Raw genomic sequence first — 23,619 nt, 5'->3', positions numbered from 1 at the left:
TACAGCAAAAAAAACAAAATTAAATTAAAATTACAAATTAAGCATCAACAACTAACAATTCAGGAAAACTTAAGGAGATGGGAATATCACTGTCTACAATCAAGAGAAGCATTCACGAATGGAAACAGGGAGGCTTTACAACAAGCTGCAAACCACCGGTTACATTCAGGAACAGGAAGCCGTGCACCGAAAAAAGAAAAACAATTCTTTGGACAGATGAAACTAACAGAGCGATGGGAGAAGAAAAGCACAGAGATGGAGAGAAACGGTTTATGACCTGAAGCACACAGTAACATCTGTCAAACACAGTGGAGGCATTGTTATGGATGCTAGTGGAATCAAGTCACTAGTGTTTATAGATCATGTGATTACTGATAAAAGCAGCAGGATGAACAGTGAAGTGTACAGGGATATACTCTCTGCTCAGATTCAGCCAAATGCTGCAAAACTAGTCAGACAGTGCAAATGGATAACCCTTAACATACTGCAATAGCAAACCCAAGAGTTTCTTAAGGCAAAGACATGATATATTCCTTGGTGTCCTAATCAGTCACCTGATTTCAGTACATCAGAGCATGCTTTTCAATTATTAAAAGTAAAACTAAATGCACAGACGCACAAGCAACCAGCATCTGAATGTTGGTGCAGTAAAGGCCTGCAAAGCATCAGAGAGGAAACACAGCAATTACTGATGTCCATGGGTTCAAGACTGGACATTCATTGACAGCAAAGGATTTTCTTTGAAATGATATAAAATGATGTCCGCCCAATTACGTTTGATCATCTAAATGTGTGGCATAAATGTATGAAATGGCTCTAATTCCTAAACATTTATTGCAAAACTTTTGTTAAACCCCTTAAATTAAAACAGAAAGTCTGCTCTTCCATCACATCTTGACTGTTTGATTTAAAATTCAAAGCATCACGAGGTCAAGCAAAGGCTTGAAAGAGAATTCGTAACGACTTTGGAAAAGAGAACCAGAAAATCGAAGGACCCAACTAAATGGTACAAATGCCGTGGGTCCGTTGTAGCTGCTGGAGCTGAAACTAAAATATTGTGAAGATGAACTAGAAAAAGCACATCCAAGATACTTTAACTTGTTGTTTTTGTTTGTTTGTTTGTTGTTTTGCAGGGTATATAAATGTGGACATCTGAAAAAGATTACCTCATTACCACGGTTGTCATTTTAAAACGCTGAATGTAAAACATATAAAATAGAATAAAATGCTTGTCACACTGAGATTAGTTGCTCATCCTGTCGATTTATATTTTCCCTTCCCGCTGTGGAGATGATCCAGTGTACCTCAAGTCTTTATTAAGGCATTCAGCGTCTGTGACTGAAGTCAAATTAATTAATGATAATCCTGAAGTCTGGCAATACAGCAATGCTGAAACTGATGGTAAACCTTAAATTTACTGTACTGATGTATGTATTCACACTATTTATTTGTAGCACACTCTCTAAACCCATGAAAGTGCTTGGTACTAACTAATGCAGATTCTAATAAAACAGCATAATATCCATAGCTCACCCACGAGAATAATAAACTGTTGTATGTCTAAAACATATCATCACATCCACAAGTTATAGTAGGAAATGCACCGGTAATTAACATTTACACGATTTGTGTAATCATTTTTTTCCTCGAACAGCTTCCTAAAGCCATTATCTTCTTTCCTCTTATTAAAGATGCACTAGTGCATCCGATGGTAAGCAGTGTGACAAAGTAGGCACTGAAGCACCTTTCCTTAGTATTTACAGAAGTCATCTGTCTCGTGTTATGGCTGCCACACAGACGCTTTCAGTTTGAACCTTTCCAGAGCAAAACCTTCACTTTCATGCAATGCAGCATACGTTTCTCCAAAACATCTATTATCGGTGCCTTTATAAGTGTCAGCTATCCCATGTGCTCTGATGATATTTGAACTGTGAGCCAAGTGGATATGATGTCATATTTAAATTTGATTAGCCAGACTACAGGACAGTATTCTTCATAGGACAGTTCCTAAGCCTTGCAAACATTTCCAGTGCAGAATCATACCCTGTGAGTTAACCACAATAGCTGTGCAGCATTCCTACCTACGTTTTTAAGGGACATATAACAATTTTTTTTTCTCAATCCACATTAAAAATTCAAAGTTTAAACATTTTTTATTGTTTTAATTTATTAAAAGTAGTTTCAAAAGTGTAAATGTCTCACATGCACTATATTATGTTTATAATTTTTAGAAGTGTTGATCAGCATGACCAGAAAATGGACAACAGTTGTACTTTTCTGCAACCTAACTAAACAATGTAACACAAAATAATGGAATCATAACTGAAGTGCATCAAAAACTATATTCCCACGTGGGGGATGATCCTGGGTCTCCTGGTTAAAAGTCTTGTTTTATTTGGTCTAAGCACAGAGGACATGAGACATCAGAGCATAACCAAAAGTTCAGTTGCACTGAACTCTAGCATATGCTCATATAAAAGGGAATATGCCTCATTTGCAAGGCTGCATGGATAAAAAGAAAGCAAACAGAGAATCTACATGGATTTGATTAGACAAACTTACCCTTGAGTCCTAAGGCAATGGCATGCTAGTTTTCTGTTAAGAGTTATACTTTCTGCGGGTTCTGGAATATCCTAAATGAAACAGCTATGACAAAATAATATAGATGTAATGGGGCTCCACGTTTACATGCATTATTAGTGCCAGTTCCACACCGGGGAGGGAGTGAGGCAACTTAGTCGACTCTCACCTCAAAGCAGGATTAAAACTAAGAGGTAACAAATGTGAGAAATGACTCTGGCACAGAGGAAATATATAAATAAAGAAGTCATCAATAAGCATCTTACCATGTGTGAATAATGCATGTGGCTATTTCCCATAGCCTGAGGCAGAAGATATTATTACACCATCAGATCAACTAGCCAAAGTAATAAGTTGGAGTGGAAAGGGAGGTGGAGAAACCTGGGGATGTTACACTCCCACAAAACACCCCGATTTCTTCGAACCCCAAACAGACACATGCAGCCCTACACACACACACATAGAGTTCATTGAAAAGAATAAAATACTGGCTATATACTCTGTCTCATTCCAGGCCAACCCCAGCTGTTGACATGTGGTCAGCACAAAGCAGACTGTAATGCCGAGTGTCACCAAGGTTCACGTATCTCCTCGTTTAAAGAGAGCCATCTGATCTTGTGTTAATCTGTCTGGTAAAACGGTGCCATTCATTTGGCCCAACTCTGCATTATTTCATGCATATGACAACTGTCCAGGAAAAACACACTGATTTAGCTCAGAGAGACACCCCTGCTGCGGAAGTACTGACTACTAAGACCCCCTTACTAACATATCTGCAACACTTTTATGATATTGCAAAGGTAACACTGATTTGGCAACTTCTTTGAAGAAAAATAAGACTCAACAAAAATAATATCATGTTATGTCTGTGAGAAGCTGCATGTAACGCTCAAAATGGAGAAATCTGTGACCCCATGAGCTACTCAGCCTAATTTGCCTCTGGGGACAACAGCCAATTTTTTTTGTGGCTTTCTGTTATCCAAATATTTGAGTCAAGATTTCCATTTTTGTCCTCTGGTCATTGTTTCCACATCCAGATAAAGAACAACAAGGTAATAAAAAGTTACAGCTCATGGTTTCTGAACGCTATACCGGATTTGCTTGCCACACATAGCTTTTATCTGCATGCAACCACAGCCTGCTCACACGTGAAAAACTCAAGGTAGGCTACAAAAACCTGAAAATATTCATATGCAGAAAAAAGATTCATTTGTTAAGTAGCTATTGGTAGTAGTAGAGACTAATCCACTATTAGCTAGAATTGAATGAAAAGATCACCAAATTTATTGGAAGTGATCCTGAGCTGCACACCAATATCAACTAGCAGTTGTGGCATTTCACATAAAAACGCAAATGTCACCCTGCAGGTGGCACCACTGAAAAAGTCAGCAGGGTTCATCCTCTGGGCACCGTAAATGTCCACGTAAAATGTCATGAGACTTAAATCAGGAGTTTTTCAGGAAGTCTGAGCCAAAAATGGCAAGCCAGCCAAAAAAACCGAAAGACAGTCCAAACAGAAAAACAACACTGCCATTTGTAGCATAGATATACAGTTAAGCCCAAAATTATTCATACCCTATGCAAAAATTGCTAATTCCATGTCTTTGTCTATGAAAAGAAGGACTGAGAAAACTTTGGTTTCAATCCATTTTAGTTATGGCAGATTACAAACCAATACACCAAATCTGGTTTCTTTGCTGTTGACTTAAAGGTTACATAATCAACATTTTAGGTTTTTATGCCTGTCCATAATTATTCATACCCCATGATTAATAGTCAATTGCATAGCCTTTGTTTGCAATGACAGCTTGCAAACGCTTTCGGTAGTTGCTGATCAGGTTTCTGCAGACTTCAGCAGGGATTTTTGCCCATTCCTCTTTTGCGAAGGTCTCCAAGTCATTGAGGTTAGGTCTTCTTGCTGAAACTCGTTTCTTAAGCTCCCTCCACAGATTTTTGATCGGGTTCAGGTCTGGGCTCTGGCTTAGCCACTCCAAAACAGTCACATTATTGTCCTTTAACCATTTCTTGACTACTTTCGCTGTGTGCTTAGGATCATTGTCCTGCTGGAAGATCCACTGCTGCCCCAGATCAAGTTTTTCTGCTGACTGCTTGATGTTTTCCTCCAATATCTCCATGTACTGTTCCTTTTTCATGATGCCATTCACTTTGATTAGATTGCCAGGCCCACTGGCAGAGAAACATCCCCAAAGCATAATGCTTCCACCACCATGCTTGACTGTCGGGACTGTGTTTTTCGGTTGGAACGCTTCACCTTTCCTTCTCCAAACGAAGGCCACATCCCTGTGGCCAAAAAGCTCCATTTTTGTCTCATCAGACCACAGCATCGACAACCAAAAGCTTGCATCCTTGTCGATATGTGCTTTCGCAAAGGCTAGTCTGGCTTTTACATGCCTAGGCTGGAGGAGTGGAGTCTTCCTTGGCCGGCATCCACGGAGGCCCTCATTGTGCAATGTGCGCTGGAGTGTCTGCCTTGATATGGTGGTTCCAGAGTCACTTAAGTTTTTCAGGATAGCTTTGGTGGTGATCCGAGGATTATTGCTGACCTGTCTCACAACTTTTCTTGACAATCTTGATGTCATCTTTGGTTTCCGGCCACGCCCCTTGAGATTCTCTACAGTGTGGAACTTCTTGAACTTGGTGATAATGCTCTGTACCGTAGCCACTGGCACTTGAAATTGCTTTCCTATAGCTTTATAGCCTTTACCATCCTTGTGTGCATTCACAATGCGCGACCGAAGGTCTTCACTCAGTTCCTTCTTCTTCGCCATGTCAATGGTTTGACTGTTGACCATGAAGTGAGAATGAATGCACACAGTCACTGAATTTATTTCAGTTTATGACATAACAGGGTGCAAAAGGGATTGCATAAGGGTAGTGGGTTATAGGTTTGGCATTAATAATGATGACCCCTACTTTTGACACCCAACAATAGCTTAAACTCCATGATCATTCTATGATCATACAGGGGTATGAATAATTATGGACATGCATAAAAACCTAAAATGTTGATTATGTAACCTTTAAGTCAACAGCAAAGAAACCAGATTTGATGTATTGGTTTGTAATCTGCCATAACTAAAATGGATTGAAACCAAAGTTTTCTCAGTCCACCTTTTCATAGACAAAAATATGAAATTAGCAATTTTTGCACAGGGTATGAATAATTTTGGGCTTAACTGTAACTAATTATACATTAGTAGCTCAGAATGATGTCAGTGCTATTTTTTATATAGTTGCATACCATAATATTAATTTGGACTGTGGAGCATAACACACATGAAACTGAGCTGTTAACTGAAGCAACATGCAGCCCTGCATCTGAGAGTAATGAACAGACAAAAAGAGGAAGAATGAGGAAAGTTTTTGTGAACGCAGGCCAGAGATCTGAGTCATTTATTCACCTTGAATGACTTCCAGAAAAGGGAAAAAAATAAAACCAAAGGTGAAGAAAAGAAATCTAGAAAGCAGGTTCCTTCATGTTTGATTTCCTACGGATGATCTACCAAACACAGTTCACTGAGAAACAGAAGCTTGCTGGAAACTAAGAGAAAATAATATGCTTGAAAACAAAATTCCCCAAGAGAGTCACAGGGTAAACTCTGATCTACTAAAGTGCCTTCGGAGTTGCTGTCTAGCATTTGAAAGGTCTTCTTTGTTTACGCAGTAAGTTGATGGTTCAGTCATTATTTAAGTGTTACAAATTCAGCCAAGAGCTCAGAATCTGTTTTTTTGTGCTCCTCCTCTTTGGATTTTGGGAATACAGCAGGTTAGAAACAGGGATTTTTATCTTTTGGCTCAAGTTTAATTGTTCAGTAAGTTTAAACTGCAGGTATTAAGGAAGAAGTTGGTGGCGTAAGAGGCGAGAACTGGGAAAAAAGAGGAGGGGAAATTCAGTAATGTGAGAGGTTAAAGGGCGCTGACTGCAGCAGCAGCAAAAAGCAGATGCTGGGCGCTTCATATTACACCGCATCACCGGCTGACCAGGATATCATCTATAAACGACCTGAGCTGCCCTTTATACTGATAGGCACATCAGGGAGAGCCTGTATGGGGTGGGGAGGCTGCGAGAGACAAATAGAGTAAAGGAGACCAAAGGTGGTGACAGGAAAAGGATAGAAGCTGGAAAGGGATTGATAAGAGGCAAACAGGAGCAATTAGTACAAGTTTGTAAGAGACAGAGGTTGGTGTCTGGTAGTAAGAGGGGAAAATCAAGGTGTGAACTGGCAGGTACGCAAGAGGAGGAATCAAAGGGGAAAGCAGGGAGGGGAAAAAGCCGAGTTTTAAAAAGCACGTCTGGCATTCTGCTGTGATACCATTTCAACATTTCTCATCTCTCTTCATTTCTCTACCCTAATCTCCACCTGTTCTCCTTTTCTGTTTCTTTACACATGCATGCTTCGGTGTTTCACTTATTTTTCTCTCCCCAAGTCTTTATTCTTCAAACAAATCTGCTCGCCTTCTGCTAAGTTGCACTCGCAGTATCATGTGACATAAACAACTCTGTGAACGTGGCTAGTCTTTTAATAGTAGCTGTCCTCGTTTTATTCGCCCACTGTCTCAGCCCCCTCTATCTCTCCTTCTCGCTGTCTCTATACTCATTCCTTGTTCACACAACACCTTATGCTGCAGTACCACAGTAATGTGCTGCAAGGTCACCATCGCCACGGCAACTAGATAAACCATGCTTAAAGCAAGGACAAAGTGGTTAATGGTGTCAGGTCCAAGCTCATATCATAGCAATATAAGGGAAAGACACAGAGTTTTCAAATGACACTGTGACATCGGGGACGGCCACTGGGCTGTCCATTAATGAGGCTGCAGTGGTTAGGAGCAGGGGTAGCGCAACGGCAGGAGACAACGCCTGTATATATGCATATAGCTTTGCTGCAGGAGTGTCAAGCATAAGGTCCGGGGGCCAGAATCAGCCCGGCAAAGGCTCCAATAAGGACCATTGGATGGCTGTGGAAAATGTGAAGGACATAGATTTTGGACTGGTAACTGCAACTTTTTGAGTTTTAGACAAAGTTATTAACTTACAGATTTCTGTCATTTTACTTCTTACGATACATGTTGACAGATTTCTTTAATTTAATACAACAGCATTTCAACATCCTCTTCTGCTTATCCTTTCCATGGTCACAAGAGGCTGGAGCCTATCCCAGCTACCATTTTGCAAGAGGCAGGGTACACCCTGGACAGCTCGCCAGTTTGTCATAAGGCTAACAACCACTTGCACTCAGATTCTCACCTAATTTGGAATGACCACTAACTGCATGTCTGTGGACTGTGGGAGGAGGCCGTAGTTTTCGGAAAGAACCCACACAAACACAGGGAGAACATGCAAACTCCACACAGAAAGGCCAGGTGGTGGAATCGAACTCAGGACCTTCTTGCAGTGAGGCAACACTGGTCTGGTCTTTAAACCACACATCTATTCAAGTAGTTTCAAAAGTCGTTTTGGTTATTTTCTGGCCCAGAATGGTGCATACTATTTAAATACATTTTAATAATGGAAATAACAGATACGCTGTGCTGCAAAATTGAAATTTAATGTGCTATGACTTAACACACTTGATTAATGGTGTCATTTCTGACCTGTTTTGGAATATTGCATGATGAGGGATTTTGTTTTCTGAATACAAGTTATATTGAAGGTTTACATGCAGTCCTAATTAGAGAAGAAACTAATTTCCTCTATATGAAAACATCAAATGTCACAGTGACAACGAAAAATGGATTGTTGCCTTCAGATGATCCGCAGTTCTGCAGCGAGAGTGCTGACAGGGACTAGAAAGAGAGAGTATATCTTTCCCACATTAGCTTTTCTTCATCGCCTCTCTGTTAAACTAACAATCACATTTGAAACTCCTCACATACTATAAGGTCTTGAATAATCAGGTCACATCTTATTTTAAAGACCTCATAGTACCTCGTTCTCAGACTGCTGGCTTACTTGCGGTTCCTAGGATATTTAACCTCCTAGGACCTGCCGTCCACATATGTGGACATCACATTTTTGGTTATTTTGACCAAAATACTCAATTTTGCTCTACTAGGGCCTGATATCCACTTACGAGGACATTATACTGCTACTGTTCTATCAAAATTTTAAATGAATATCCTCATTTGTGGCTCTCAGTTTTCTTAAAAACAAAAATAAGGTAAAAAAAAATAAATCTCGTGATTCTTTGTTTTTACATTCATAGGGCCCCAATATGCCCAAATATCAAAGAGAAATTAAAAATGCATGTCGTGGAAGAGTTCGGGTCTTAGGAGGTTAAAGTTAAATGGGAGGCAGAGCCTTCAGCTTTCAGGCCTCTTATGTGGAACCAGCACCCAGTTTGGATTCGGGAGACAAACACCTTCTCTGCTTTTAAGATTACGCTTAAAAACTTCCCTTTTTGATAAAGCTTAAAGTTAGGGCTGGATAAGGTAACTCTGAACCCTCCCTCAATTACAGTGCAATAAGCTAAGGCTGTTGGGGACTTCCTCTGATCACTGAACTTTTTTTCACTTTTATTATTAGTTATTAGATTAACTATTACATTAGTTATTATTAATGTCTGGTTCTCCTCCATAGTGTGTCTTCTGTCCTCTGTCCCTCCCCTCACTGCCCCACCCTGCGCCTGGTTCTTGAGGTTTCTTCCTGTTAAAAGGAAGTTTTTCTTCCCAACTATCACCAAGTGCTTGCTCAAAAGGGATCATTTAATGGTTGGGGTTTTCTCTGTATTATTTTAGGGTCTTTATCATAAAATATAAAGTGTCTTGAGGCAACTGTCGTTGTGATTTGGTGCTATTAAAAAAAACTTTGCATTAGTTTCTCTTTGATTTTAGGCAAGAAAAATCTGATTTGGTCTCTTGAATGAGTGAAAATAAAGCCTTTGCTTGGTTTCCCTTCCTTTCAAGCTGCTAGATGAACAGTGATGGGCATCTTAGTCATGCACAAGTGAACTCAAATACCTTGCCGGGGGTATAACTGAAATTATAAGGCTCACACATAAACCCTGTCAAACAAACGCAATGTCCCACTCATGCAAGCTGGAGATTTGATCTGACAGTCTTCAGCTGAGTGTTAGTCATTGTGGAATGATACTCCATTATGATGACGGTTAGACAGACTGTACCATCAGGGTAATCTTATACCTCATCCTGATGCCGAGTTTGCGACACTCATACACACACACACATTAACACTGAGACAGCAGGCCTGCATCAGCTAGAGGAAACACAACTGTAGTGATAAACGTAAGGTCACCAAGTGCATTTTTAATCAGGATACTACCATATAGTGATACGTATGCATATGAACATCAACTATCTCTCGTGCACTCTCTCTAATTCACACACACACATTAACCACACAGTCTGTGACTCCCTCCTTTAGCTGTAAAACAAACAGAGGGGAGGGGAGATGACAAGGGGCAGTCAAGTGGCACGTGTGCAAGCTGTCGTCTGCACTGTGGTATCAGCACAAGTGTTTAAAGAGCCTGACATGCACATAGACAGAAGGGGTGAGGCACTTGTAGCACACTCATATGACTTGGGATGTGTGAGATCATACAGATTTCATGGTTAAGATATGTGGTTTGGTATGCTACACAGGGAAAGAGGATTACATGCAGTCCCCATGTACACATATATTCAGTGGATGTACACATTGTCTTCCTCCTTCACTGCAGTACGACTACTTTGCTGTGGTGATGCCAGCCTGGTGTAATGCAGCGGCAGCAAGGGTGTCACTGAGTTCATGGACATAAACCAACCCACTGCCAGACCAGTCTGCTCCTCTCAGGAATAGCAATGGAGGTGGTGTGTGTATGAGTATATGTGTGCAAAAAAGTGTGGGTGGGAGGGTAGATTGAGAAAGATTGGAAAACGCTGAGAATGAGAGGAAGAGTCACAGACCAAAAGACAGATAGAGACAGTGAGTGATAGAAGAAGATGTCCAGGGGATATAGATTTAATGGCTGGAAAGGTGGAAGACAGATGCTCATGAAAAAGGGCCCTTTTTAAAGGAAAAAAAGCCTAAATTGTAAATTCACTTAGCATCTCAGCATGTGTCATTTCAAGCACAGGGCCATTTTCAGCAAACGCACAAACACAATCGATGTCATTGACATGACTGTTCAGTTTAACAAAGTCTGTTTTGCTTTGAGACATGTCAGCCTCGAAAGACAATACAGGCAGACAGGTGAATGCAAAAGTTATAATAAAGAAAAGCGACACAGTTAAAGTGACAGACAGATGGAAAGACAGGTAGACAGAGGAGAGGGAAGGTGGCATGGCCTGAGAAACATAAGAGATATTTTGCAAATAATGAGAGGAGTGAGGAAAATGTTTCAGCCAGCAAAAGGTGCAAAAGGTAGAGCAAACTGAGAATTATTTATGAGCTACTTGGCTGTGGAATTCCTTTATAGAAAAAAAAGATTAGTAACTGTGAGATGATCACCGATTAGGAATGGAAGTCTGAAAAAGCTTAATAAAGTAACGTAAAGTTCAGTAGATGAAGATTATTAATGCTAATGATTTGACCTTCTGGGACTTTTTTCCACATCCAAGAGTCTGGCATTTTTGATCAAATGAGGAAATACCAAAGAAGTGGTGCTCTCAGAAGAAAATATCACCACCACACCCACATACGAAATGCAGGATCCATGGCTTGTCATCAGATCAGCAATTGGTCAAACATGGGGATAATCTGTACTCTTCAGCTGTCTCTGACCAGCGATTCTGTTTGACACCTTAATCTGTAGAAACCACAGAGGGCTGCTCTATGGAGCCAACTGTATTTACTATAGATTACATCTTCCACTAGTGTGCATTAGTCCGGTGACAGCTTTGCAGACTGCAGGGAAAACAGCAATCATACACCATTGACTGACTCACTGTGATTTTGCCACTCGCCAAATGGCCTCGTAGGACTTCCCCAACCATTTGTCTGAGTGGCTGTCTATCTGCCACTTACTGTGTCGAATTTCTGAGGCTTGGGATTCAAAGTCCTGTCCGCTCACGTTCTCTTGCTTTCACCTTGATCAAAGCATCCAACCCATTTTCTTATTTTCTGGTAACTGAATAATGCAAATCAGAGTAAGGGTGAGCTCATGTTGTTATGCACATACACTTTAGCTTTTTCAAACAAACACACTGCTCATCTGCATTCAACAGACTGCCCCGTGGCTGCTGAAGACAGCAGGGAGATGACATCACTTCGAAAGGACAGAAGAGGTGGTGGATGAAACTAGAAAGTGGGGGAGGATGAGAAATGAGGACAGACCTTTTCTACATTTTTTAATTGCAAAAAAATTCACAAACGCAGGTAATCAAGCATTCTCTCACTCTCCCTATTAGAGCATCTTCTTGTCTTACACGCTCCTAGTTGATCAGTCAGAGTTATGCGTGCTGTGAAATTCAGTATGTATCTGAGTGCCTCCACACGCCGCTGTTCTATACCCTAATGACCTTGTAGATCTGCCTGCTCTGATCTGCAGAGAAGTTCTTTCAACCGACTCAGAGACTGAAAGAGAAGCAAAGCGAGAGCCACAAAAAAAGCTGAGAGACAGAATAAAACTGAAAGCTGCAGGGAGAGACAGAGACAGAGATGTGCAATATGAGAAAGTAAAACTGTGAAAGAGAGTGGCAGGTGTGGAGATAATGATTGATAACAAGCAGCAAGGAGCGTCAGTTTGGTAAATAACAAAAATGTGCATGTGAGCTCAAATATGGTACTCATTTTACTTCTACCACTATACATATCAGTAGGTGTGCCGCCCACAAACAATCAACATTCAGGCATCATTGCATTTTTTTTTTCTTCTAAATTTTAAACCTGTATTTTCAATTTTGTGAGTCACTATCAATTGCCATGACACCAGAGCAAGATACCATTAAGGGAAAATCACCTCCCGGCATCAAAATAAGTCTTTCACCGGTAAACCACCGCAATGCTTTTATTGTGTTTTTATTGCTCCGGAAAGTGAAGGTATAGTCCTAAATGTGAGCAGCTATAAGCTGTGCCTTTGATAAATTAATATTTTACCTTCTTTTTGATAAGTGGGTTGGTGTTAAAAAAAATCAAAAAGTTCAAAAGATTTCACAGAGAATTTTAGGTGTGAGGCACTCATGAAGCTTAAAATGAAACCCTCCATTCTGTCATCGAAGAGACATCATGCACCACAACCCCTTTTTGTGCAGTGTGGAAAATGTATGTAGATGAGTGGCAAATGAGATGTGCATGAAGATAAACTGGGAATCACATTTTTTTTAACAGAAATTATGCACATGTAATAATCATAATTTCATCACACGATTGCTCCTCATTTCCTAACCAATCCTGGTGCAAAGACAACAGCATTTAATGTACTTTTCTTAACGGACACACAGTTAAGCCCTGTACATATTGTGCATATTTTACATTATATGCAATATTCAACAGATTTTTTTTTCCTTTTTTGCACGTGCATTTGTGTGTCAGTCTGAGTAACGTTCAGATCATCTCCTGAGGGCAGCTGCACTGTAAACACCAGTAGCCTTGCTATTGTTCAGAAGTGTAGGACTGTTCTCGAGTCAGAGATTGAGTTGGTGTGTGTGTGTGTGTGTGTGTGTGTGTGCGCGTGTATTTATGTTTCTCATTCAGGTATCCATCAGGGTGAGAGCATATTTAGAATTAGTGTTACCAGCAGTTTTCACACAACAGGGACTTTATTGCAGTCGAAAAAAAGACAGAGACACAGTGTAAACTGCCAGAAAAGGGAATGTGTGTCAGTGTGAGTGTGTGTGTCTTTGTGCGTGAGTGTGCGCTAACTACTCTGCGGAACATTAAACACCAACCTTACCCATTCTTTTTTGTCTGCTCAGCTCTTTTTCACATTTAAGCTCTCGCACCTCAAACTACCACACATTAGCAGCGAGGCGCGGTGTCAATCTGCACATGTACACACATGGCAAACACATACTTAGAAACACTCATAAAACTCACTCAAACACCCATCAACACATCAACACACTCAACATCCAGATGGCGAATAAAAATTTTCAAAAGCGAGTCACGGCAGAACAAAGGAGAAAAAGTAAGAATGGACAACTTAGTCTTGTTAACACAGAGTAGCGCATAACCCATACAAACACACACACTCACACACACACATATATAAACTGAGTAAACAGCAAGACTTACTGTATCTCTGCATGGACTCATCTGACTGCTGCTGAGGGGAGAATGGAAAGCGAAAACCTCATGCTTGCTTCGCGGCACTCCTCTCTTTCACTCCCTCTGCCACCGCCCCCTCCTCCTTCCTTTTTCCTTCGCTTTCTCACTCCCTTGCCTCTTTTCCTTCCTCCTCCTCCTCCTCCTCCTCCTTTTCTTCCTTCCCTCTCTCCCTCCTTCCTTCTTGGCAGAGCCTTACAGTATTCAGATACACCAGTCTCCATATAAGGCAGCACAGCTAAACATGTCACACATAATTTATCCACAGCAGGCTGCAAGTTCACCTTTCACAGCCCGTGCTTGGATCGTACGCAAAGGAGGGAGGGGAGGAGAGAGGGAGGGCAACGCAGGGGAACAGACAAACTTCTGCTGTCAACAGCCACGTTCCTACGATTTGGCAGCGCGAGGGAGAGTGCATGCATCCGTGTGCACGTGTGTATGTTAACAAATGCTGACAATCAGACCGTGAAAGTGCTACCGGAGACCGAAATGCAATTCACCTGCACTGTTCCGACACCTCCCTCTCTGTCGCTCCACAATCTGTATCTGCAGTCAGTAAATCTTATACAGATGATGTTTGCGAGACCTGTCCACCTGCACGCCCCCTCCTCCACCACCACCCCGCTCTCAGGAAAAGAGAGAGAACTGCAAAGGAGGAATACACAGAGACTTGAAAAAAAAGACAGGAAGAGTTATAGCGGTTTGTTTTGTGACTGAAAGAGGGAGAGGCAGCAAATGAGAAGGGTGAGATAAAAATAATATGTCAACAAATAAGATGCTATCCGGAATGCTGTCTGGTTGCAGCTGGGAGAATCAGCGCAATTCCCTCTGATGATGTGTCAGGTTTTGCAATCGATGGCTTCAAAAATACATAGTTCCTGACCTCTCTTCTGCCTCTTTCGGTCGAGTTTTTCTCTCTTTTTTTCCTTTTTTGAACCTCATAGTCTTTCTAACGGTCTTGAAGTAAAACAAAAGCACCATAAAGATAGCTGCTGTGAAAGGCAAGAAGAGGAAAAAGCAAGGAATAAGAGAATGGGAATAATAATAGCTGCACTTGAGAAGCCGTGTTGGCTGTTAGCTTTCTCCTCCCTCCTCCACAGCTTCAGTCCACTCACAGGACAGCAAGAGTCACAGCTCTGTTGCCATGGCTTCTAACTCCATCAAACACTACGTCAGGTGCATGTGTGTATGTGTGTGAGCATGTGTGAATATCTGGCGTTGTTTTTGCAGAGGTGCGTGCGTGTGTGTGTTCATGCATGTGTGTGTGTGCGTGTGTGTGTGTGTGTCGGGTGGGTGTTGCCGAGTGACTCAGAGCCACATCACTGACTTATGGCAGCAGTATTTCATCCTGTATATTATTTATTTGTGCATGTGTGTTGGTGTGTGCGTGTAAGACAGTAAGTGAAAGGTGTTGACTGAACCACAACCTAAAGCCCGCCTTCAAAGGCACCTATGATGGATCTCTGCGCTGCTCTAAGTGTTTAGCTCCAGCTTCTATAAATATTTATCGGTTCGCTCATAGAGTCAAAGCAACACAATACAGACACCAGCAATATGGAATTCAGATTTTAGAGATGGCAAGTCATTGTTCTGTGCCCAAAAAAGGTCCTGTAGTTGGCTTACAGGACTATGCTCAACTGGGGTGCTGCGTCTCCAAATGTGTACATGTTGCACTGTGATCTGTTATTTTTACTTTTGCACTGGAAAAAGCATCATCTGCAGTCGGACTATTGATGAGTGCATGCTGGAATAGTGTACTTATGATAACAGTGAGGAAGGTCAATTTGGAATGATCCACACTTCTCGCCCTTAATTATGAAGCAGCGTGGGAAGGACAACCAACCCTCATCAGCAATTACATCACTGCTAGTCAGCTAATATTAACAGCTGCTGATGTGGCTGCGTTTGGTGTTAATGTGCATAAAATAGTCATTTTCAACACAGAAGAATTTAGTACTTGATGTGTTTCAGAGGCTCGGCGAGTTGTAAATGTCCAAAAAATGCAACAGTTAATGTGACACATTCAAATGCAGCGTTGTTACTTCAAATAAGAGCACAACTTGCCATGTTTGATTTGAAACTATCCTGTCAAAATTACGCAAGTGTACATAGTGTAACTACTCATCTACCTCATTCAGAACACTCATCAACACTTCTGCAGGCAACACGGCAAATATTACAATGTTAAAATGATCCTTTTAAATGTAAGAAGAATATTGTGGGTAGAATTGTTGCTTCACAACAAGAAGGTTCATGAGTTCAAATCCAGGCTGAGGCCCTTCTGTGTTCTCCCTATGACTGCGTGAGATCTCTGGGGATTCCTCCCACAGTTTAAACACATCTATGGGGTTAGGTTAAGTGGTGTTTCTGAATTAACTGTGGGTATGGATGGTTGTCTGTCTCTATATATTAGCCCTGCATGAGATTAGTGACCTGTCTAGGGTGTACCTTGATGGATGGATGGATGGATGGATGGATGGGCAGTTAATATTCATCTTGGTCAATTAGAGACATATAAAATAACTTAATATATATACTTCATCTACCCCCACATGCTCAAAAAATATTTGTCTCCTTAACAGCAAAAGATTCTGTGTTCATTAGTCTTCAACTAGGATCTCACTGCCCCTTGCTGTTGGCTGGGTAGTGCAGCAATAGCTCTTGCTTCCCAGTGCAGTGTGTTCGGTGTCAACCCAAACAGTAACACAAGCTTCAGTGGAAGGCAGAGCTAAGTCTGTAACTGCAGGTTGAGGTGATAATGTTTTGTGGATATGTCATTAGGGGTGACATGTTTTACACTATTCTTGCTGCTTGTCTCTTTGCTAACAGAAAACTATTGATTAGTCTTATAAAAAGCTACTCAAACTTCAAATGTAAAACTGCATTTCTTACTTCAGAAAATCAATGGCTGTGCGAGTGTTACAGTGCCGCTATTTTTATTTGTTCTTTAAAATGCAAGATGTATACAAATGTTAAAGCTGACTGAACCCTATTTGTAAGGAGCTGATGTACTCTGATTACCAGCTCCATGGTATGAATCTCAACTGCATATGTTCCATCTGAGACAAAGTGTAAGTAGTATGAAATGGAAATAATCAAGTAAAACGCAGTTCTTTTAGAATTGTTTGAGTAAAAGGACTTTCCACAGGCAGCCTTGTAGTCAAAAGGGATAAATACAGTGATGAAAAAACAAGGCACAGTGAAAGGTCTTGGACTTGCAGATAATTGCTGCAATTGCAGATAATTTATTGCACACTAAGGTTCCTGCTCACCACTCTGCTGATGTCTGTGTATGGAAGAGAGAACGACAAAAGACTTTTGAGTCACTGCTTTCGAACATAAGCCGTTACACGTTCAATCCTCTCTCATGCTGATCATATCAAAATGAGGTCATGGACTCGTGAACATGTGGAACTTGTATTCCAGGTCAATAAAGGCAGGAATGAGGGAAAACTTAAGTAGAACACCAGAGACAGCATCAATTGTAGTTGAACGAGCAGATCTGGACCCATATATCACTTTTGAGCCATGCTGCTGAGCAAAGCCAGGGTTGGGCTCAGACCAAAAGAAGATCTACTATGGTACCTTAAAGATTTTACAGAATCGAAAATCATACAGGTTCAACCTGACATAGCAAATCTGTCAAGGTCTAATCACAAACACTTAACCTTCTAGAAGTTCATCCTCAATGCAAACAGCTCTGTGTACAGGTACAGACATATTTCGGGGCCCTGCTAGTGTGACTGTACTGAAAATGAGGGAATCTTTCAACACAGAGCTTTATAACAGTAGTAGAATATGTGAATATCATTTGTTTTAAAACCTCTTTAACTCACAAACTAACCACTGAAATAGTTCTGGTATAACCACTGTTATTCAGAGAAATTTTGGATTTACTCTCACGATCTGCTTGAGCCAAACCACTATTTTTCAAGCACCACCCCCCCGCCCCAACTTTTAACTAAAGACAGGCAGGCATTTAGAGCGTCTGCAGAAAACACATGCAACAAAGCAGCTATGCAGACACATACATTAACAACCCTGGAAATAATCAAGTACATCTTTAAGCACCAACACAGCTACTGAGAAGATTAAGAGGTAAAGAGGATACAGTCAGCAACAGATATCGTGGAGGGAGACAGTTAATGAAAGCAACCATCATGAAAAAGAGAATCAATTCCATTTTGAATTTGACAGGTGGATTTTTGCAGTGGAAGAGCAAAGAGAAGTGGTTTTCGGCCAGTGCTAAATGGAGACAAGCTGAATATTCACAAGACATTTTTGTGCGATCTGCATTGTAGTTTCTTTTTTTCTGTCCTTTTTTACATTTTATTTGCAAAAAGCTCTTTGCATAGCCTGTTAATGTTCAGCAAAAACAGATCCCATATCTACATAATTGTTTCCAAAAGGAGCAAGATACACAAATATAGTTCCTCGTGTCATAGCTCCTTTGAGGGCTCTTTTGTGTGTTTTCCTCAGAAAACACATTCAAAAGATGTCTTTCTGGAATTATGATTTAATCCAAAATAAGCAGTTTTACTGACTGATTTTGGGTTTTTTTGTCTTTCCACTTAACATTGTTGAAACATGATTTTACACTTGAGTCCCAGAGGGGAGACTTCTCAGTTGAGTCCTGAGGTTAAAAAGTTTAAGAGTGTGTGCGCTAAGGTGATGCAATTGCGCTTTTCAGGTTGCCTGAGTCTCTGGCGCAAGAGATATGGTCACAAGCCTCTGTGACAGTTAAACCGCAAAATGACCCGTAAAACAAAAGCTACCCTTTTACCTGTCAGCTTACAACAGTGTCATTTAGGGCATGTACAGTAGACTACCTTAAAAACTGATACGTTTTACATAACTGTATAATTGTTGTCTTTTTAATAGATAAATATATTTTTGTCCAATAAAAAAAATATCTGTTTTAGTATAAAATGAACTTGTTACGCTGCTTATCTGATGAATTTAACTGTCCAGAATGACAGTGCTTTACAGTTTGTAATTTCCTGAAAGTTTCATCATGTTAACCAGCACTATCTGAACACAAGCGCGCACAAAAATCGCCCCCAGTGTATTCAAACTGGCTACAGTTAAACAAATCTGCTAGATCAAAGGAAAAAAACATGCAAATACCAAGCCAAGTAACAGCCAAAAACTAACATGGATATATCACAGGCATATCAACTATTTTGATTCCGCTCTATTTAATATACTCTTCCTCTTGAATAATCCTAGTTTCAGGTTTTTTGAGACAGAATTTAGCAGCAGTCACAAGCAACAGGCAAAGAAGTTGTCGGGATCATAACATGTCAAATATTAATCACAGCCTGGCATCTGTATAGAGCCACTCTTCTCTTCTCACTTGGCAGGGGCGAACAGAGAAACAGACGATCTCGAAAAACTCGGCGCTATCTGTGCGGTCAGAGCAAAGCTGTCTTACCTGCCTGGACGTCTGTGTATTTTCTTGCTTCGGTCTGGGCGTATGAGTGCGTGTGCGCTCACAGACAACCCCTCGAACAGGAACTGATGAATCTGCACGACTTCAGCCCTGCAGCGTGCGGTGCATTATGGGGTTTCAGTCAGGCTCTCTCTCTGCTCTCGCTCGCTCTCTCTCTTCCTCTCTGGCACAGCGTTAGAGGGGGATGTCCTCGCCTCCTGTCTGAAGAGAGGAGGGTGAACTCACACACGCTGTGTCCATACACACACACGCAAACACACACACACACAATGCAGAAGAAGCCTCGTGATGACGATTGCCGCGGCTTTGGTTGCCATGGCAACAGCTTCCCTCCCCCCCCTTTGCTGCTGTAGTTCAGACTGAATATTCTGATAAAATACTGATAAAGAGTCAAACAAGAAAATACTTCACATGCTGAAATCGCTCTGCATGCCTCGATTTCACATCTGCTTGGAGCCAGCTGACGCTGAAATGAGGAAAGACTCTTGTGGTCATGTGACCACTAACTGTTGCTTCTGCCTTCTTACGTTAAGAAAGAGCAGTATGTGGAAAGAGGAGAGAGACAGATAACGAGTGTCTGTCTCTCTCTGTGTGTCTGTGTTCTGAGCATGCGGGTTGATGTAATGGTTACTGGAAGCAGGCTTCCTGTTTGCGGTTTCTTTCCTTTTCTCCATTGCTACTGCCAGTCCACTGAGGCCTGCTGCCCTTTGATAACACATTTCAGTCACATTACAAACAAGGGAAGTACAGCTGGATAGCCCAGGAAAATGACTGGGTGGCTACACATGTTCATGCAGGCAGACAGACAGACATACAAAAAGACTAACAGTTCCCTCCACTATTCACTTTTCTGGAGGTTGGTTAGTTTTTTAGTGCACAGATTTATCAACAACTGTAGGCTGATAGACAGAAAATGAACAGAAACAGCAAAGGAGCAGTATAAAGAATGAGAAGTAGAGGGAATGAGCCTGAGGAAGAAACAGAGACGAGGTCTCTCTACCGTCGCCCATGGAGACAGAGTGGGTGGAAGGTCGTGGCTGTCCTTCAGGCCCTGTAAATCAGCATATCACAGCTGAGTCCTGCAGCGCAACCATCACGCTGGTAACCCCCAACGCTCAGTCTTTCAACGTCTAGCTTCACTTAGGTTTATTTTGCATCTTCCATCGCACTCTCTGCCCCTCAGTATCTCAGTCTTGGTGCAGACCATTCTGCGTCTAATCCATTTGACCCCAAATTAATCAACAGAAACATGTATTTTTGCATGTTCCAAAAACTTAGTAGACCACATTTAGAACAGAAACATCCCCACTATGTTCTCTGTCTTTTCGGTAGCCATGGGAACGGATAAGAACTGGGATCAGTGAGCATCGATTGCTGAAATTGTTTTGACAATAATTTAATCAGCGAGCTTGGCAGCAAAAGGCAGAAATCCAGGGTAAAGACGAGGTCAGAGGCAACAGGTCATAGTGAATTTAAGCATGCCAAGATAACTACATTGATTGAATTTAGAGATTTTTAGTTTAATGATAGAAACTTTATATTTATGAACTCTACAGGTCCTTGTTTGAGCTGCATGATAATGAGACCTGTACTTGGAAAACTTTACACTTATGAATGCAGATGAATCCCTCATGGGGGAAACCATGAACTAAAAGCTCTGTACGTTAGTATACTAAGGATTTATGAGATGTAAATGTTTATGTTCAAATCATTATTTAAGTCCTTTTGTGCCTGTGTCATTTGCTTTTAACAATTTGGTGTGACCTAGGGGCGACCTGGGGGCGATCGTGGCTCAAGAGTTGGGAGTTCGCCTTGTAATCGGAAGGTTGCTGGTTCGAGCCCAGGCTTGGACAGTCTTGGTCGTTGTGTCCTTGGGCAAGACACTTCAGCCGTTTCCTACTGGTGGTGGTCAGAGGGCCCGGTGGCGCCAGTGTCCAGCAGCCTCGCCTCTGTCAGTGCGCCCCAGGGTGGCTGTGGCTACAACGTAGCTTGCCATCACCAGTGTGTGGATGACTGGATGTGTGAAGCGATTTGGGGTCCCTAGGGACTAGTAAAGCGCTATACAAATACAGGCCATTTACCATTTACCTAGGCCAAGCTAGCAATGCTCAATCATGAGAGTGACTCCTGGAGTAATTAATCACATGCGACTAATGTTCATCTTTATTAACCATGCGCTACATGGAGTAGGGAAATATGACAAAACCTGCAGTTAAATTTGACAGTGTAATGGATACCTAAATTACTACCAGCATTACAGAGGATCTATACTTTGGTGTTAAATTTGTGGTGTAGAAATGTAACTACATGTAACTTCTATGTAGGCCATAATGATTGTGATTGGCCTGTTTAGTATCATCATTTTCTCTTATGCATTTCTGAATACTTTTTGATTATACCTTTTGAATGGATCAGTGACAGAATAATAACCCCAGCCTCAGTATAAGAACTCACAGACGGCACCAAATTCTCAAAACTAACAGAAAGGATGTGAGAGAACATACAAATGAGTGAAAAGACACGACGGATGAAAAAATGTTTGCTCTAAATCCACGAGGGAAAAATTCCCAGCATTTTATTGCCACTGCATATGAAACAAAGTCATTTAAGACATAATGCACTATGCACAGGCATGAATACTGGCAATGATGTCGGCCACCTGTGTAGGTTACATCATAGCCTCTACACAGATTCACTACAGAAGTTTAAATCAACAATTATAGTGTAAAGCTCTTATGCTATATACAATTATATAGTCACGGGTTACCCTGCTTCTCTGAGCTGCCAACGCAAACTCACAACTCTACTTTTTTCTTTAAGTATGCAGAGAACATGCCACTAAGTTTCAAGCTGCTCCTGCAGGCGATTCTCTGAGGGGCAGAAAACTAAATTAAATCAATACACTGGGCTTTTCCATGGGTTTTCCATTTTAGCCTCTAGAAGAAGCACGTATCAGTACAAGCATTATTGCTAAACACTCAGGTGGTCTGTGTAATGAAGGGTCCTTGAAATTGAGGGACACTGAATCACCTGCTCAGATTTGAAAGCCAGGATGATTAGTCTGCTCTCTGGGACTAATGGTAGTAGCAGGTGTCCACAGACTCTGGGTGCCACATCTATTCATTAGAGACATTAACACTAACCACACACACACACACAGAGCAAGAGTGAGAGTGAGAGAGAGAACTCACTGCTCATTGGAACGATTCATTAACAACACTTTAGCTACCCTTAAGCGCAATAGCCATTGATTAGGTTTATGCATAATGAAGGTGGTGAAACTGTTTAATTATTGCAGCTCTTAGATTTTTGTCCACTTTGGTTTAGATTTTTATAGCACATCTGCACTGTAAACATCGTGCACCTGTCTACATTATACTTTGGGAGTATTCCTGTATACATTAGAGAGACTAATGTATACAGGAACTACAAACCCCATCAACTCCATCTGATCTGTGCAAGCAATTTTTCTCCTTGCAGCATAGTTGCAGGGTGGGGAGTTGGGACTCTGTGGCAAGTAGCCTACTGCAATAGATAATTCACAAATATAATACACCCACAGACTTTATATAAATCATGAATGTAGCCACTATCATCATTGGCTACAAGTTGGGTTTAGTTACTCCTTTTCAGCCAGAAGCTTGGTTAGCAAGGTGTTTCCAGAAAACCACATGTGTGGCACAGACACACATATTTGCTAATTAGTACTGAGTAAAAACCTATTAAAAAATGTTTCACTCACCAACACTGAAGGACATTGAAGTGCTAACTTTCTGGATGGGTTGCACCACTTAGCAAGCTACATTATTTGTCACATGATTCCATTAAAGATGAGGGGTAGGGCCAGTTCAGTGACTGGCTAACTGACTAGCCCTAGCAGGATCTAACTGGCTCGAGGATCTGCAGTTTTTAGCATTTCCCTGTTGGCTACATTTTTCAGTTTTACATTTATATTTCCTTGGAGATTACTGGGTAACCTGGGGACAACAACTGAAAATCTTCCAGCTAATGCAAAAGACAAAACAAAACTGGTGTTAACATAAAGTTATCACCAGTGTGTTGACTTTGCACAATCTGGTTTGCACATTTGCCTAACTTGTGAAGTCCATTCGGGCTTGTATCAGGATGGGCATCTAATATAAAAATCTTCCAAATTAAATATGTGGCATTATCTGCTGGAAACAAAAAGGTTTTGTTCATGGAAGCTAGAAGCTAACATTAGCTTGCATAGTTTAGTGCCAGTCTGCTACCAGACAAAATAAACAAGTCTGGCTATATATCTTTACTGTGCAAACAATTTGAAAGCAAAAGGTTGCTCACAGAGCAGAAACTTCCCTCTCATAATAAATGCGAAAAGAGTTAT

At 41.2% G+C, this 23,619-nt stretch overlaps 1 protein-coding gene across 11 annotated transcripts in view; it reads right to left on the bottom strand.

Moving 5' to 3' along the window:
- LOC100691837 (muscleblind-like protein 1) overlaps positions 1-19,584 on the bottom strand; it is a 65,895-nt gene extending 46,311 nt beyond the window's left edge. For 3 of the 11 annotated variants that reach the window (XM_025898108.1, XM_025898102.1, XM_025898105.1), the window contains exon 1: positions 19,239-19,584. The gene's annotated coding sequence lies outside the window, so the exon portion shown is untranslated. Of the gene's footprint in view, positions 1-13,774; positions 13,945-19,238 lie in introns of those variants that run through there. The other 8 variants (XM_019345045.2, XM_025898101.1, XM_025898107.1 and 5 more) reach the window with 6 other exon arrangements.
- Positions 19,585-23,619: the final 4,035 nt, after the last annotated feature.

The sequence above is a fragment of the Oreochromis niloticus genome, linkage group LG14 (genome assembly GCF_001858045.2).
Source record: "Oreochromis niloticus isolate F11D_XX linkage group LG14, O_niloticus_UMD_NMBU, whole genome shotgun sequence".
In the NCBI taxonomy this organism is placed as follows: domain Eukaryota; kingdom Metazoa; phylum Chordata; class Actinopteri; order Cichliformes; family Cichlidae; genus Oreochromis; species Oreochromis niloticus.
The sequence above is the reverse complement of the archived record's forward strand: the minus strand, read 5'-3'. Positions and strand labels throughout refer to the sequence as shown.